At 38.1% G+C, this 17646-nt stretch overlaps 1 protein-coding gene across 1 annotated transcript in view; it reads left to right on the forward strand.

The window, feature by feature from the left end:
* Positions 1-17646, forward strand: part of LOC125231137 (monocarboxylate transporter 4-like) — a 110415-nt gene that overhangs the window by 52801 nt on the left and 39968 nt on the right. The window contains exon 2 of the mRNA XM_048136498.1: positions 8192-8542. The gene's annotated coding sequence lies outside the window, so the exon portion shown is untranslated. The remainder of the gene's footprint in view (positions 1-8191; positions 8543-17646) is intronic.

Here is a 17646-nt window from a genome sequence, read left to right on the forward strand (position 1 = left end):
GCCTGACGAGTATCGCATACGATACTCGTATACGAGTTTTTATTTCTCGCACGAGTGTAAACGCTTTCGTACGATAATCGCCAGGCGATTATCGCATACGATAATGTCATACGAGTTTCTCGACCAAAACGGGCGAGAAACTCGTACCATCTAAATGGGGCTTTACTCATACATCTGTAAATCGTGAAAAACTATTAGTCTGAAATACTGAAAGTAGGCGAGGGCACCAGAATCCACATACGATCAAAAATCGACTGTTACGTCGTAATGTCGTTGCATGACGTGAAATGATTCAAGAAAATCGTTCATTTTAGATGATGGAAGAAATTTGCCTTTTAGTAAAACTCATAATATTGGATATAAACGGTATTTACTGGAGATGTTTCTACTACACCAGAAAGATATAAAGCATAGGTAACTAAAAACAATTAGAGAGCTGAAAATTGTGCCCAATTAATAATAAAAAAACCGGCCAAGAGCGTGTCGGGCCACGCTCAAGCCTCCGCCACACGGGCGCGTTTCGAGAGCGTCGGCGTCGCGTCAGCGGAGTGACACGCCGGCGTGACGCCCGCAGGCGGCCGGCGTGACGCCGGCAGGCGGCCGGCGTGTCGCCCGCCGGACGCTGGCAGGAAGCGCGCGATGCGCGCGCAATCCGCTCATGATCTGAGCGATAGGGATAGCGATAGCGATAGCGATAGCGCAGCGATAGCGACAGCGACAGCGACAGCGACAGCGATAGCGATAGCGATTGCGATTGCGATTGCGATTGCAATTCGCAATCGCTATCGCAATCGCTATCGCTATCGCAATCGAATTATATGTAGAGTCGAATTATATGTAGAGTCGAATTATATGTAGAGTCGAATTATATGTAGAGTCGAATTATATGTAGAGTCGAATTATATGTAGAGTCGAATTATATGTAGAGTCGAATTATATGTAGAGTCGAATTATATGTAGAGTCGAATTATATGTAGAGTCGAATTATATGTAGAGTCGAATTATATGTAGAGCCGAATTATATGTAGAGCCGAATTTATGTAGAGCCGAATTTATGTAGAGCCGAATTTATGTAGAGCCGAATTTATGTAGAGCCGAATTTATGTAGAGCCGAATTTTATGTAGAGCCGAATTTTATGTAGAGTCGAATTTTATGTGGAGTTACTCGTGAGTAGAGAGATATGCCCTTGTTCTTGAGTGCTAGAGATACTATTCTAAGACAGTCTGTCATAAGTTTCAGATGGAAGACGACCCAGAGGTGCCGCTATCGCTATCGCTATCGCTATCGCTATCCCTATCGCTATCCCTATCTCTCTTTTTCAACCCCTTCATCCCTTTTTTTCGAAATAAAAATTAGCCTATGTTCTGTCTCAGGGTCTAAAGATTGTCTGTTCCAAATTTCATCAAAATCGGTTGCGTGGTTTAAGCGGGAAAGTGTAACAGACAGACAGACAGACAGACAGACAGACAGACAGACAGACAGACAGACAGACAGACAGACAGACAGACAGACAGACAGACAGACAGACAGACAGACAGACAGACAGACAGACAGACAGACAGACAGACAGACAGACAGACAGACAGACAGACAGACAGACAGACAGACAGACAGACAGACAGACAGACAGACAGACAGACAGACAGACAGACAGACAGACAGACAGACAGACAGACAGACAGAGTTACTTTCGCATTTATCTTTCTACGTTCGAATTCATGATGACCCAAATCCGTCCGATCGCAACGCGCGCTGTGTTATGTGTGACTGCACAAGCGTTCCGAGGGCGGACCGCTCGCGATGCGCCGGCGCGACGCCGGCGGAGCGCTCTGCCAACGCGCAGAACAGCGCGCGTTCAGCTCGCGTGCCGCTAAGCTGACGCAACGCTCTCGAAACGCGCCCGTGTGGCGGAGGCTGTGTAGGGTTCCGCAGTTTTCCGTATTTTTCTCAAAAACTACTGAGTTGAACCTATCAAGTTCAAAACAATTTTCCTAGAAAGTCTTTATAAAGTTCTACTTTTGTGATTTTTTTCATATTTTTTAAACATATGGTTCAAAAGTTAGAGGGGGGGGGGACGCACTTTTTTTTCCTTTAGAAGCGATTATTTCCGAAAATATTAATATTATCAAAAAACGATCTTAGTAAACCCTTATTCATTTTTTAATACCTATCCAACAATATATCACACGTTGGGGTTGGAATGAAAAAAAATATCAGCCCCCACTTTACCCTAATAAAACATTTTTTTCCATTTTTTATTTTTGCACTTTGTTGGCGTGATTGATATACATATTGGTACCAAATTTCAGCTTTCTAGTGCTAACGGTTACTGAGATTATCCGCGGACGGACGGACGGACGGACGGACGGACGGACGGACAGACGGACAGACAGACATGGCGAAACTATAAGGGTTCCTAGTTGACTACGGAACCCTAAAAAGACATGTGTTTGAAAGATAGACAAAAAAAAATCGTCCACCGGTTTTTTACGAACATCATGTTCAAGCTCCGATTTACAGTTTACCATGGATCCTATGCCAATCTCCATTACATTTTTGTATATTTATTCTTGTATTTATTCAAAATATATAACAATTTTTTTAAATCTGAAGAGTTTTCTTTAAATGCCTGTCAAATGTATTCTCATTTTTTTGTTATCACCCGTTATTTGATCAGAAGATGACATTTTGTATCGACCCGTCATATCTAGATAAAGGCTAATAAGGCTACCTGCCTAAATACTGTATATTGTGCTACTGCTACTCGTATTGAATATTGGAAAAAGTTCGACTCACCATATGGAATACTCAAGGCGATATGTATTATTTAGATACATAATATAATTATTAATATCTGGAAGCATTTATTTTTAGACACATAATTCATGGTTAGCGGTAGCGGTTAGACATAGCGACCCGCCCACACATTCGTGGCGAGAGGAACATGTATTATAATTAGTCGAATAAAGCTAACCACGAGACGATTTCGGTCGCTGTACGATGAATAAACGTAGCTCCATAAAACGCGTAATAAATGGCACCACGGGCATTCCGACCCATAATCTCTGTTTAGCACATGCGCTTCCTGACTTTAATAATCATAAATCTGGACCATAACACAACATATTATTACGTCTTTAAGCGTTCATAGTAATACTGTCATTATTAAGGGAGTCAGAAATACATTATTATTTACGCGCTGACGAGTCCTTTAATGTCCAGCATTACGACGCCCCATCACTCAGCTCATGAAGTTTATGGGACCCATTTCAATATTTCTTGTGAGCGTAATTTGGTTATGGGCCTTTTATACCCTGTTTCATCATCCATCGGTGCCTGAAGTCATTCGCAGCGAAATGAACAGTCGAATTTGAGAATGTCGTTATTCGAAAGAAAAATAAAGTATAATATAAATATTACCGCGTTATATCATTTTTATTGGCGTCATTTTGCGCGCGAATATTTTTTAACTGCCGTCGACCCGATTCTTCAAATTTCAACGCCCTCTTCGATTTATTAGGCGCCGGATGCCTCTGACTAATAAAAACGTAAATATGAAGAGCACTGGAACTATTAAGGTTAACGGAATAAAATATGAATCATAATGAACGTTAATGGGAGTAGTCTAGTTACGGAAAAAGCTGGAGTTGCGAGTGTTTGCAGTGTGACGTCACGCACGCGGCGCCGCGGTGTTGAATAATGGGGACTATAAATTAGCTCAGTGTCCAGATGTCTTGGAGCGAGACCTGAAGGCGCGCTCACATTTATTACTCGGCCCGCCCGCCCGAGCCGGCCGCGCACCTACGCCTGAAATTCGGGGCTATCGACGCAATTTTTTCCTCTGTCAACAAGCTTGTCGACATCATTTCGGTTGTTAAACATGGCTAATTTTATTACATGTATAATTTGTCAGAATATTTGTGCTGATTTTTGTTTTATGGCCTATATATAATTTCATTTTCCTCACATTTTATGTGAGCTTCTTTATAGCGCAGTATTTAATTTGAATACATATTAAAAAAACGATTAAGTTTCGGAATGAGCCTGTAACAAGTTTCGCGTTTAATAGCAGCGAACCGCTTGCATTCAACGAGCGTGTTAATGAGATATGCAGTATCTCAGCAAAAGTGAAGAGCATTCGCCACCTTACTGCTTTCACACGTTTATTTAGTCGGTATACCTAGTTCTAGTACTTACACAGTATTAAAGTAGCTAAAACTCTCGTTAGCACTCCAAAGTTTGTAGCGCTATTGCTAATCTGCAGAAAATATTAAAGTAGGAATCTTCCGCTGAAGTTTACCGCATTCTGTCTATGCATTCTAAAAATATACCATGCATATTTTTGGTAATCTAATCACAAGGAATAGCCCGTTACTTGTTTCTGTGCTAAGTACCTACTTAAGGAAAATTATTTATAAGAAATTTATAAAAAAGACAATATAATGACCTAACACTTGTTTTGCCATAATTGATTAGGCTTAGATGCTGTTTTTGTTTTATTTACTTGTCAATTTCAATAGGGATGGCGACTACATAAAAAAATGGCATTCTGTTTAGTCCGTCAGTTCGATATTGTCCAAAAATACTGAACACATATTTTTCGCTTTAATGCTCGCTCTAATTAATGAAAAAATACAAAGATATAGAGCATCAAAGTTCCGGAGTGGGGGCTTGTGACGTCTCTTATAAGTAAAAATTGTACCTAGGCGTGACGTCAGGCGAAAATTCAACGCGCTGTACCGTCGTCATTTTTCCTTTACGAAAAAAAAAGAAAAAAATACGTGTCTAAAATTCTTTGATAATCTAACTGACGGACTAATTAGTTTTTTTTAGGCGTCTCGCCTATTACAACAAATTTCGTGGCACGACTATTTACCTACATATATACTCGTAACAAGCGGTATATAATTAATAAACTTTCTTGTTTCATGTACTTTATACTTTGAAGTCATCGAATCACGGTCTCACAAAGACACACCATAGCGGCGTCGACGGCAGCAGGGCGTCAAACTATTAATTAAACACATTACACAAACTCTCTGCCAAGCGTTACAGCGAAAGTGTGAGATGGATTAATTCAATATTAGCGCCTCGGCGGCTTCTTCCTCATTGTTGTGTACGGAATGCTAACCCAAGCGGAATTATGTGTAGGCAACTGCGATGTTGTTTATGATTAGTTGGTTTCTGACATAATTCGAGTAGGCTCCTCGTATATTCTGAAAGCCCTTTATTTGCTTTAGAAGAAACACTCGTACCTACATACATACCTACACCGATTTAATACAATAACATCTTAAGAGAAATAAACTTCACTTTCGGTAAGTCACAGGCTGGTCTTTGCGTAAGCTTCGAGGATTGTTGTGTTGAACTAGGAAGAATATGCACGGCGTCTGTAACCTAGTGGGGGAGGTCTTCACTAACCCTTTCTATTCTTTAACCTCATTTGCAGACTTTGAGACGGCATCACTATTATGAAGCAGCTATAACCTCTCAATCCAATCCCGCGAAGCGTTAAGGGAGATGAGGATCGTGACTGTCGAAGCAAATCATCTGCAAAGTAATCAGTCTCCAGGAATGAAACGCGGACCAAAGGAAGGATAATAATAAAAACTACATACATATTTATAGGAGGCAACGAAGCAATGTTTCTCCTTAGTGTAGAATCTTCCAGAGCTCGTTAACTAGTGGGGTAATTTATTCACCCCGGAGTCACAGTAACAGGTGTGTCACTCGCAATATCGCGCTAATGCATTGCTATTATTATTAAACTAGAGTCCGGCCAGTGTCTGATAAATGGGACAATTTATTAAGCGAGAAACGACCATTTAGTTTACGAAGCTATTGAAGCTCTTGATTTACTTCCGAGATTAACGGTTGCTGCTGATTATTATTGGTGGTGAAATTGTGTGTTTTCTATTGTTTAGTTCTGGAAAACACTAACCGATATATGTATGTAATACTAGTAGAAAATTTTACACCGATGCAACTCTTTCTTCCCGGCCTTGCAACGAATAACATAATGTAACAGACGACCACCAGTCTGGCCTAGTTGATATCAATTGACCCTGCCGTCGCCCTGCTAATCCGATGGGTCTGTGTTCAAATCCTGGTAAGGGTATTAATAAGATGTACACACAAGCGCGGATCCAGCTTCGTGCTCAGGGGTGGGGGGGGGGGTTCACGTGGTTAATTTGTCTGGCCAACCTAGGCTCCATGGGGGTCCCCCCCCCCTAGATCCGCGCATGTGTACACAAATAAACCTACCTATACTCACATCGTTTGGGGCTACAGGTCGATCTATGTATCTGTGACGTCCTCCAATATTTTTTAATGATATGTATATGAGTAGGTCTAATATACTTTATTCATTATGTTTAGTGTCAGAACTTGCTATGAAGTTATGACAAGGTATACAAGGTATAGAGTTACAAATACGATCCTTTTACATCAGTTTCTTTTTCGTCTTCGTTTAGACGTAGATGTCAACATTCTGAATTTTTCGTGCGATACGTGTCATACACAATGTAATGTAATATATAATCCTTATTAAATTTCGTGCATTACGTGTCGTATGAATTACAAAGAACAAATAAATTCTCCCCGTAGCAATCGTGTTAAGTCGGATATGTATTCCGGGATCTTGCATGTGTTTGAATTATTTTATACGTGAAAGAACGTGATTTTGATGGTACTTATACTTATGAAAGCATTTTTTTGATGTGGTTGTTAAACGACTATTAAAGTAAGTATGTAGCGTTGTCAATGACAGAAATGAATGGGTTTCTAAAACGTTTATATTTGATGTTACGGAAATAACAAAGAAACAAACCCTTAAAAAAAGAAGATCTAAGATCTAACATCTGATACCTGTTGCCTGAGGCAAGGTTTAGTTACTAAACTTGCTTACAGATCGCTTGGAGAAGATAATAAAGAGAAACGTGTTACAAAGTAAAGTCGATGTCCGCTATCAGAAAAAGCGAAGTATAAATCTTCAAGATGAGACCGAAAACGAATTATTTAAAAAAAGGCATCCTAGTTATTTGCTAAATACAAATGCCGGTTTCCTTTTCTCTTTTCCGGTGGTTTTTAACTCAATTAAGGAACAACGGTTTGTTCTAAAGAAAGATACCTACAAGTATCTATTTTCTACCCAACTAAATTTATTAAAATACATACGTTTAGGTAGTATTAATCTAAACACTCCTATTCCTATTTCAAATCCTGAAACCTCAAAGAATAAGGTGCAAAGAAAATGTTAGCAATGTGGCATTTTGTATTCGCTTGTTCCCTTATCTTTAAATCTCAATAGATCCTCTCAACAACAAGAAGCAAACAGAACGACTCAGCCACTGAAATATTTATTATCAAAATATGTAAATGTCTCGACAACAGATGCTTGCTTCATACGTTAATATGATATTCAAATAATAGAGTGTCATGACATATTCCAGAATATATTTCCGGCCCACTAACGCTCAGCGATCACTCTCAATTCGCGCCGACACATCGCATTCAATGCAAATTACACTATTAGGGCGCATCCACAAAAAGCCAAAAGTCGCTATGAGTAATGACAGTTCGTTGTCCCCAGAGGAATGCCTAAAATAGTTAATAGACTTTTCAGAGTAGTTTTCGAAAGTAGCTTCATGTAAACGAAGCTTTACAGAGCTGAGTGGGAACTCGTTTGAAGCACGTACGAACAAAGCAGCACTATGAACGCAGAATTTTAATTTTAATCGCAATATATGAGCGACATGATAAACTTGTAATACCTGCGCTCTGGAGCTCGTACCACGAGTTTCTCGCCGCAAAGCCTTTGTGTCCGTTTTCATTTAAATCAGGTTGGTTTGGTTGAATAACTTCATTTGGCTAGAGATAATTAGACAGTGATCAATGAACAAGCCGTATTTGTGGCTGTCATAGTGAGGTCTAACTAGTGCTAATTATGCGTCAAAATTGATGCAGTTTGCCAAACAACACAATTGCCTATTTTGGAGTCCAGAAATTGTATTGGAAATTACGGTAAAACCCCTATATACCTTTACCTTTATACCTTTTCGTTTCAACATAATACTTAGTAAATAGTATAGTTTTAATATTAAGTTTTGAAGACGATGCACGTCGTTTCTGATAAACCGACTTCCCGAGTTCAAGATTTTCATAAAAACTTAATAAAACTCTTTGTTCCAGGTAAATACCATGACTGCAAGTGCTTTCCGTCCAGTGTAACGTGAAGTGCAGCGTCGAGAAAGCAATAAAACATGCAAGACGTGACTGTGCACTAGTAAACTATCTGTGATGTGAAAATGAATAGTTGGCATTTGTTTTAAGTGTAAAACTTGACGATGTGGATAAAGTTTAGGTAACGGAGCTAAGCTTTGAGTGTAATAAAAGTGTAATACAATGCGGGGTTTGTGCGAGTAGGGGTGGTTTTAGGATGTGGTGCCGAAGCGTGTGACAGCACGCACTGGGCGAGCGTCGAATGCGGCGTGGCAGTGTATACAGCGTCAGCGAGGGAGTGGAGAGGTGTGCCTGTGCCAGGTACGTTGTAAATAATAAGCAAAACATCTTGTCTCAAACGTTAACGATATTAAAATCACTGTCACTTCTGCTTGACAGACGCGGGTTACGCCTCCGTCTTATCAGAGTTGCGCCAGGACTCTGCTACAAACATATTTTCGGTGAAAAACATCTTGTGGAAACCGGACTAATTCCAATAAGGCCTAGTTACCCTTCGGTTTGGAAGGTCAGATGGCAGTCGCTTTCGTAAAAACTAGTACCTTCGCCAAATCTTGGGGTTAGTTGTCAAAGCGGACCCCAGGCTCCCATGAGCCGTGGCAAATGCCGGGATAACGAAAGGGGGAGGAGGAGGAGTTAAGAAATCGAGAAGATCTATTTGGAAGACTTTACCAATTTCATTACCCGCTAAGCTTTGTCTGTACAGCTATATCGTAGCGAATGCACAGTTTTATTGCTATCAAGTGTACCTATACATAAGTGTTCACTGGTAACGCTTCTTCCCGACACACATGATTACACATATAAATTATACGATCCGCTCATAAATAATCTGAAAATTTTCACTGAAATAACTGGCACGGCATACAATAACAATTTGTTTTTCCTGAAATCGCCGGATACATATTGTTCGCTTACGAGTATGGTTTTTAAGCCTATTGTATGCAAAGGGACGAATTATTGATAGTAAAAGTTAATGTGAATGTAAATTATTAATTATTTTTGCAAAACATGTGAAACTTTATAAATTATATTATATGCAACGGAATTATCTTTGAACGTAACGTCTTAGGCCCACTTGCACCAACCACTTAACTCAGAGTTAGTGGGCCTTAGGAATTATTAAAAATATATCCATACTATTATAAATGGGAAAGTGTGTGTCTGTTTGTTTGTCCGTCTTTCACGGCAAAATGGAGCGACTAACTGTCGTGATTTTGTAAGTGGAGATAGTTGAAAGGATGGAGAGTGACATGGGCTACTTTTTGTCTCTTTCTAACGCGAGCGAGGCCGCGGGCAAAAGCTAGTATATTATAAATGAGAAAGTATGTGTGTGTCTGTTTGTTTGTCCGTCTTTCACGGCAAAACCGAGCGATAAATTGACGTGATTTTTTAAGTGGAGATAGTTGAAGGAATGGAAAGTGACATACATAGGCTACTTTTCGTCTCTTTCTAACGCGAGCGAAGCCGCGGCCAAAAGTTAGTAGGACATCATTTTTTACACACACATTATTTATTCCTATTTTGTTACCAAGATATATTTGATGAATTGAGATTTTAGTAAGTTTTATTTCGTCATCAAGGTTCTAGTATCTATATTTTCTTAATTATAACAATTATCCTGTATATATCTTACGAAAGCCGACTTATATCACTAAATGTTGATAACAAAATAGGATCAATTAAAATATGCTGGCGTGGAGAACTGCCCAAAAATATTTTTTCAGTACAGATGGTCGTTTTTTTACGCACTAGTTCGAGAAGTGGTTCATTATATGCCAGGTCGAAACTTCGGAGGCTCATCTGTACTGAAAAACGTCGTACGATACACGTGCGAAAAGGAAATTCGTAACTCGTGTCGATTTAAAATACTCCCTTCGGTCGTGCTTTAATCTATCGCCACTCGTTTCGAACTTCCTTTTTTACGCACTTGTATCGTAATGTACTATTTCAGTACAGATGGTGTTTTTTTTACGCACTAGTGCGAGAAGTGGTTCATTATATGCCAGGTCGAAACTTCGGAGGTTCATCTGTACTGGCCCCGTAGCCGAATGGCATTTCTCCGACGCCAAACGAAAACGAAACGTAGTCCGGCTCTGTCGCGCCAATATGCAAGAGCGATAGGGATAGATATCTACTAGCGTTTCGTTTCGTGAGCGTTTGTGCCATTCGGCTACGCACCCTGAAAAACTTCGTACGATACACGTGCGAAAAGGAAATTCGTAACTCGTGTCGATTTAAATCACTCCCTTCGGTCGTGTATTAATTTATCGCCACTCGTTTAGAACTTCCTTTTTAGGGTTCCGTAGTCAACTAGGAACCCTTATAGTTTCGCCATGTCTGTCTGTCCGTCCGTCCGTCCGTCCGTCCGTCCGTCCGTCCGTCCGTCCGCGGATAATCTCAGTAACCGTAAGCACTAGAAAGCTGAAATTTGGTACCAATATGTATATCAATCACGCCAACAAAGTGCAAAAATAAAAAATGGAAAAAAATGTTTTATTAGGGTACCCCCCCTACATGTAAAGTGGGGGCTGATATTTTTTTCATTCCAACCCCAACGTGTGATATATTGTTGGATAGGTATTTAAAAATGAATAAGGGTTTACTAAGATCGTTTTTTGATAATATTAATATTTTCGGAAATAATCGCTCCTAAAGGAAAAAAAAGTGCGTCCCCCCCCCTCTAACTTTTGAAGCATATGTTTAAAAAATATGAAAAAAATCACAAAAGTAGAACTTTATAAAGACTTTCTAGGAAAATTGTTTTGAACTTGATAGGTTTAGTAGTTTTTGAGAAAAATACGGAAAACTACGGAACCCTACACTGAGCGTGGCCCGACACGCTCTTGGCCGGTTTTTACGTACTTGTATCGTAATGTAAGTACTATTAATATTTAAGTATAGATAATAATGATGATCCTTGAATAAATATTGATCATCCTGATCCTCCTTGCATTATCCCGGCATTCACCACGGCTCCTGGAGCTTTGTATAAAATATTGATACTAACTAAATAAGTTTATAAAAAAACGTTGTGTTGAATACTTGTATAATATACATAAAGGGTGTCTGTAAGAAACCGCTGTTTTAGCGATAAGACCGCCTGTTGTTACCCACTATGTTGTATCTGTTCTGAATTGTGTTTTTTTTGTTCTGTAGTGTGGAATAATAGTTATTTGTTTTACAAGGGGCAAAGTAGTTGTTTAACCGCATGTGCCAATATCGATACCCGAGCAAGCGAAAGATTCCAATATTGAACCGCGAGCGTAGCGAGTGGTTCAAAAAGTGGAATCTTGAGCGTTGCGAGGGTATCAAGGCACAAAGGTTAAACAAACTTTGCCACCGAGTGAAACACAAAATTTTTCACCACACCAACACGAACAAAATACTGACTATAAAACATCAAAATAAATGAAATCCATCAATTTATTCAATATTTATGATTCAAAATCATTATTTATAGGTAAAATGTAGCAGCCAGATTAAGACATCGAGTTAAAATTTGTATGAAATTACTTTGCCCCCTTGTGGATAAAATGCAATTTTGCTATCTGTTTTCGAATAGCAAAGAAAGCCTTTACCAGTTGGTGTGGTGAAAAGTATTTTATTACTATTATAAAGGTACTAAGAGGTATTTTTATAGCAAGAACTCTCAACATTTTCGTAGCGCTACGCGCGTAGCCAATTCTAACGTTTTCCAGCTTTGTACAGAAAAGCTACTTATTACGAACACAGCCATCCGCTGAGCGAGTTCCCGGCACAATGTGTTAAGTAGGAGTTAAGTACCACAAAAGAGAACACAAATAAACATTTTCAGACCCTTCGCGACATATTTCTCAGTACACGCCCCTACAATAACTAATAATACGCTCCATGCCCCGTTCTGGGTAATTGGACCCTCTCCACACGTCGCCATTATTTTACTGTAGTGTAGTCTAGTCTAGTCAACGAGAGAGTTTAAGCTTATATGGTTACTAGGTTTTGCCCGCGGCGTTTTACAAAAAGTAGCCTATGTCACTCTCCATTCCTTCAACTATCTGCACTTAAAAAATCACCTCAGGTCCCGTTTTGCCCTGCAAGACGAACAAACAAACAGACACACACACTTTCCCATTTATAATATTAGAAAAAAATATGTTTAAGGAAATATTAAGGCAATGATTCCACCGCGAGCTAGTAAACTATGAGGTATCGGCTATAAAAACGAACAAAAGATAATCACTCCCGTGTAAATAAAAGAGACACGGCGATTTTTATAGTTACTCGCCCAGCGGTGAGCGGGTTTACCAACGGGTTTACCAGCGGGGAAACCAACAGTCAGTTTGATACAATAATAACAAGTTAGAATTTATCATTTTACACAGAGAAAAAAAGTAGTTTCTAGATTTTAATATGAATTTTATTTAATTTTTTTATAATTTTTATTTATTTAAGGTTCACCAACAGATACAACACTACAACAAATACAGATTAGAGCTAAAAAAATCCATGAATAAGTGTCTATCCAATTACAGGCGAACACAACATGCGACAATACTTCAATATACTATACATCTAAGACCTAACAAAACTATTGGATAATATGAATTGAATATATGAAATAAGTCTATAATAATTTATAATATAGTCCTTCCAAGACTTCCAACCAAATAGTAGCAAAAGTTAGGGCTATTTGTGTGTTTCACTGCTAAGAAAAGGCTTCTCGTCTTGATTTTCACGATTCCTGATTAAGCGTTTACCCTTGCCGATTGTTCAGGATTATTTTAAGGGCCATAAACACAATTGACACAACTGAACAATCTGAACATAATTATTAGTTATGTATACTTTATAAAGTACTTAACTTAAAAAGCAATAGCAATATGAGGGTGAGTCACTTTTTAGGGTTACGTAGTAAACTAGGAACCCTTATAGTTTCGCCATATCCGTCCATGTCTGCGGATAATCTCAGTGACCGTTAGCACTAGAAAGCTGAAATTTGGTATCAATATGTATAATTGTATATCAATCACACCGACTAAGTGGTAAAATAAAAAGTGGAAAAAACATATTTTTTTGGGTACACGTATTCGTAAAAGTGAGGACTGATTTTTTATTTCATTTTAACCCCAACATGTCATATATCGTTGGATAGGTATTTAGAAATGAATAGGGATTAGTAAAATCATTTGTTGATAAAATTTATATTTTCGGAAATAATCGCTCCTAAGGTAAGAAAACATGTGTCGTCCCCTCTAACTTTTGAACCATAAGTTTAAAAAATATGAAAAAAAAATCACAAAAGTAGAACTTTGTAAAGAATTCAAGCAACGCTGCTACTGTCAATTTTCTTCACATCTTATTTCTTTTTTAGGGTTCCGTAGCCAAAATGGCAAAAACGGAACCCTTATAGTTTCGTCATGTCCGTCTGTCCGTCTGTCCGTCTGTCCGTCTGTCCGTCTGTCCGTCTGTCACAGCCGATTTACTCGGAAACTATAAGTACTACAGTGATGAAATTTGATGGGAATATGTGTTGTATGAACCGCTACAAAATTATGACACTAAATAGTAAAAAAAAGAATTGGGGGTGGGGCCCCCATACATGTAACTGAGGGATGAAAATTTTTTTTTTCGATGTACATACCCGTGTGGGGTATCAATGGAAAGGTCTTTTAAAAGATATAAAGTTTTCTAAAAAACATTTTTCTTAAAGTGAACGGTTTTTGAGATATCAGCTCTCAAAGTCGTAAAAAGTATGTCCCCCCCCCTCTATTTTTATAACTACGGGGTATAAAATTCTAAAAAAAATAGAGGTGATGCATGCTAATTAACTCTTTCAACGATTTTTGGTTTGATCAAAGTATCTCTTATAGTTTTTGAGATAGGTTGATTTAACTGTAATTTTGGTTAAGTTATTGGTTTATTATATTTGCTGCTACGGAACCCTTTGTGCGCGAGCCCGACTCGCACTTGGCCGGTTTTTTACGTTAAGTACGATTGTACCCTCATTGACTGGGATAACGTCACAAAGCACCGCACGGTCTTTGGCACGGATGTCCGATATGAGCTTATCTGTGGTTTTCCTTTGGCATCGTAGGTTTCATATCGAGGTGTCGGTATTGAACCAATCCGATATCAGCCGGCTTCGTATATTGTAGAAGTACTAGCTCAGGACTTTCTTTTTAAATATATTTTACAATATTTTTGAGCTATATCCTCCTGAGACCGTGGCAAACGGCAGACAGTTGCTTTGTTTTCGAATTTAGAACCTTTTTAACAATAAATGTTGGGAACGGTTTACGGAATATCAGGAACTGTAGGTTACGGTACATAACACTGTATTAGTGGCCTCAAGAGGATTCGTAAAACCTTTAGCGAGAACGTGACAAGATAAATAAACCGATTTAGGTCGTGATTTTACTTTTAGAAATAAACTTAAGTACATACTAACTTTTTTCTAATTAACTTTCAGTTTACTAAGCAATTTATACGATCCTCGACTCCAGTTTAACAGCATCCAGCGAAACTAATTCAGTCCAACTTCATTACTCGAATAATTAGTAGGCAATCTATAACTAGGGCTGAACTTTTGAGGTTGTTCAACAAGCCTGATGCATGAATGATGCAAAGTCGATTATCCGGCTATTTGGTAAAACACGCCAATTTTCCGGCTTGAATTATGAATATTGTGATGTAATTACTGAACACTCATTCATGGCAAACAGAGCATAAAGGATTAAAACGCTTGTCGTTTACGCGAACCTTATACTCTATTTGTATGTGAGTAGCATTCTATTTGCCGGCTATATTAAGGTCTGTTTTAGATTGGAATCTGCAAGCAATTAATAGGCGTATAGCGAACAATTTATTAAATCCCGATGACGCTTGGCGCCACCTTAAGGCCTAAATTGTAATTCTGATTTGCATGAAATGGTAGGGTTGTACTAGATAATTAATTATTGGCCATCAGACTAGTTACCGCGTTTAGTGCGTTGACCGTTTTGCATAACTTGCATAGACAGGTAAATGAAGCTTTAGAAAACTGTGACCCTTTTCAATTACATAAATTCAGCATTTGATGTCTCTCTGAGATTGTGATTTAAATTTAAACGTGTTCTATTTTTTCCGAAGATCTGGCTAGAGTCATACATTTTAGAGGAAAAACATCGGTATACAAAAGTTGGTCCATTAACATATATATTATATAATAACACTTACATTGGTGGGGTTGTCACATGATAAGCATTGTCAACTTAGGTATGGTTAGGCATTGGTATGACAATACCTACTATTTTTGTAGTCAGTGCTCCTAGATTTTCAGTAAAACTGCATTTAAAATAACAACACGCATAAGTAAAGCACCAGAAGATATTAGAAAAGTACAGACAGTTGTTAGTTTTAGATAAAATTACTGTTACTATATTATATGTAAATCGTACATAACTATCAAGAGTCAATTCGAAAATAGGAGCTGATTTGATTGGTAGTCAAGTACTCTCTTCTATTACTTACCTCCAAACATATCCAAATACAGCCTGTCTATTGATAGGAAAGAAGACCTGCATAATAAACTTGTTGACCGCAATACAATTCCATTTTAACAACCCAAAATGGAACGTCTATTTCCGTTTGTGCCCGTATTGGGTGGCTCAATACAAAAATTGATTGAGCGTGGGCGCGCAAGGAAATTCGCAAATGGTTTATATTATATTCGAACACGTGTATTCCTGATTTTGACGTTATGGTTAATAATGTGCCGAATTCGGTTACTTCCTGTTTACTGTGTTTGAAAAAAAAGCTAAGTAACTCGAAATTGGAGTTTATCTCTTCGAAGGAAATGCCATGAAAAACAACAATAGTCAGAAATTAGTTTAAATTCGCAAGGGTAGAATTTATACATAACCTTAAAAGGTTAAAGGTTTGTAAAAATATCACAAAGACACATGTGTTAATAGATAATAATCACATATTTACTCTGCATTCTCGTAGCCATTTAATTTTAATATTAAATAGCGAAATTAAAAGTCCCATCTGAACTTTAATATTCGTCAAAAAAGCTCTAAGTAGATACGATATGGACCAGTGTCAAAAAATTAACTGAGTACTAATCAGGTCAATAGCTACAGGATTTGTCTTTTACTTTCAGATATTGACGAATAACACCAAAACTCGCGCAATCGCGGATTATCTTTCACGAATAACAAATTTCGCGTGACTTGCCTTATCTTTTTCCTCTTTGATTTCCTGACTTTACTTTGTTTTGGTGTCACTACCTACTGTCGAGGAAACGCACATGTTGGTTACAGTGCGACAACGACATATGACACATGTCGCAAGTAGGGAAAACTTTCTGTTTGTAACTTTATTAATTAAAAAGAGACCAACAATATCACGATGCCACAGCAACCAATGCGAGTACAGAAAACATACACAATTCTGTGTAACTTTGTGACTGTCCTCCATCATTATCCCATAATATGTTACACACCTTGCAAACTACACAGAGGAAACGCTGCTTTGAATATCTTAGAGACTAAATAAGAAACTTCCAGAAACAACTCGAAACGTTTTATGTGAGCTTATTTGCTAATCGCTGATTCGGCACATGAGTGACATAAGAGCTCTTAAGACTTGTAAGGAATGACTGAACAGGAGACGCCTTGTGCTCGTAAAATCCGTTATAGTTCCTATGTTTTTGGATCTTTAATTTATAACAAAATTTGTTAGATGATAGTGTGATGTAGAAGTATGTAATGTCCTGTTGAAAATCCTAAGGAGCCACAAAAACTTTTTTAGTAATTGTTAAAATATAAAAACGGGTGCGTAACATAATGAATACAAACTTTTGGCATATTCTCAATTTACAAACGCTCAAAAAGTATACTTTTTTTATGTATAATGCACAAAAGGTATAATTTCAATTTGTATAAGATACAAATAATATAACATACAATATACATACTACCGTATACTATAATATACATATTAACTAATTACATTTACTATATCTTTAATAATATATAAATATTAAAAAATATAACAACATGTCATATAAATCACAAAATTAGGTTGGGAACCCCACAGAAACGAACCCTGTTAAAAAAGTAGGTTTAGGTTAGGTTTGAACTGTGACCCCACAGAAAGGAATCTTGTCAAAAAGTAGGTTTAGGTTAGGTTTGAACTGTGACCCCACAGAAACTAATCCTGTCACAATAGTAAGTTTAGGTTAGGTTTGAACTGTGACCCCACAGAAACGAATCCTGTCAAAAAAGTAGGTTTAGGTTAGGTTTGAGCTGTCACCCCACAGAAACGAATCCTGTCATAAAAGTAGGTTTAGGTTAGGTTTGAACTGTGACCCCACAGAAACGAATCCTGTCAAAAAAGTAGGTTTAGGTTAGGTTTGAACTGTGACCCCACAGAAACTAATC

This window comes from Leguminivora glycinivorella, chromosome 11 (genome assembly GCF_023078275.1).
Source record: "Leguminivora glycinivorella isolate SPB_JAAS2020 chromosome 11, LegGlyc_1.1, whole genome shotgun sequence".
NCBI classification, from domain to species: domain Eukaryota; kingdom Metazoa; phylum Arthropoda; class Insecta; order Lepidoptera; family Tortricidae; genus Leguminivora; species Leguminivora glycinivorella.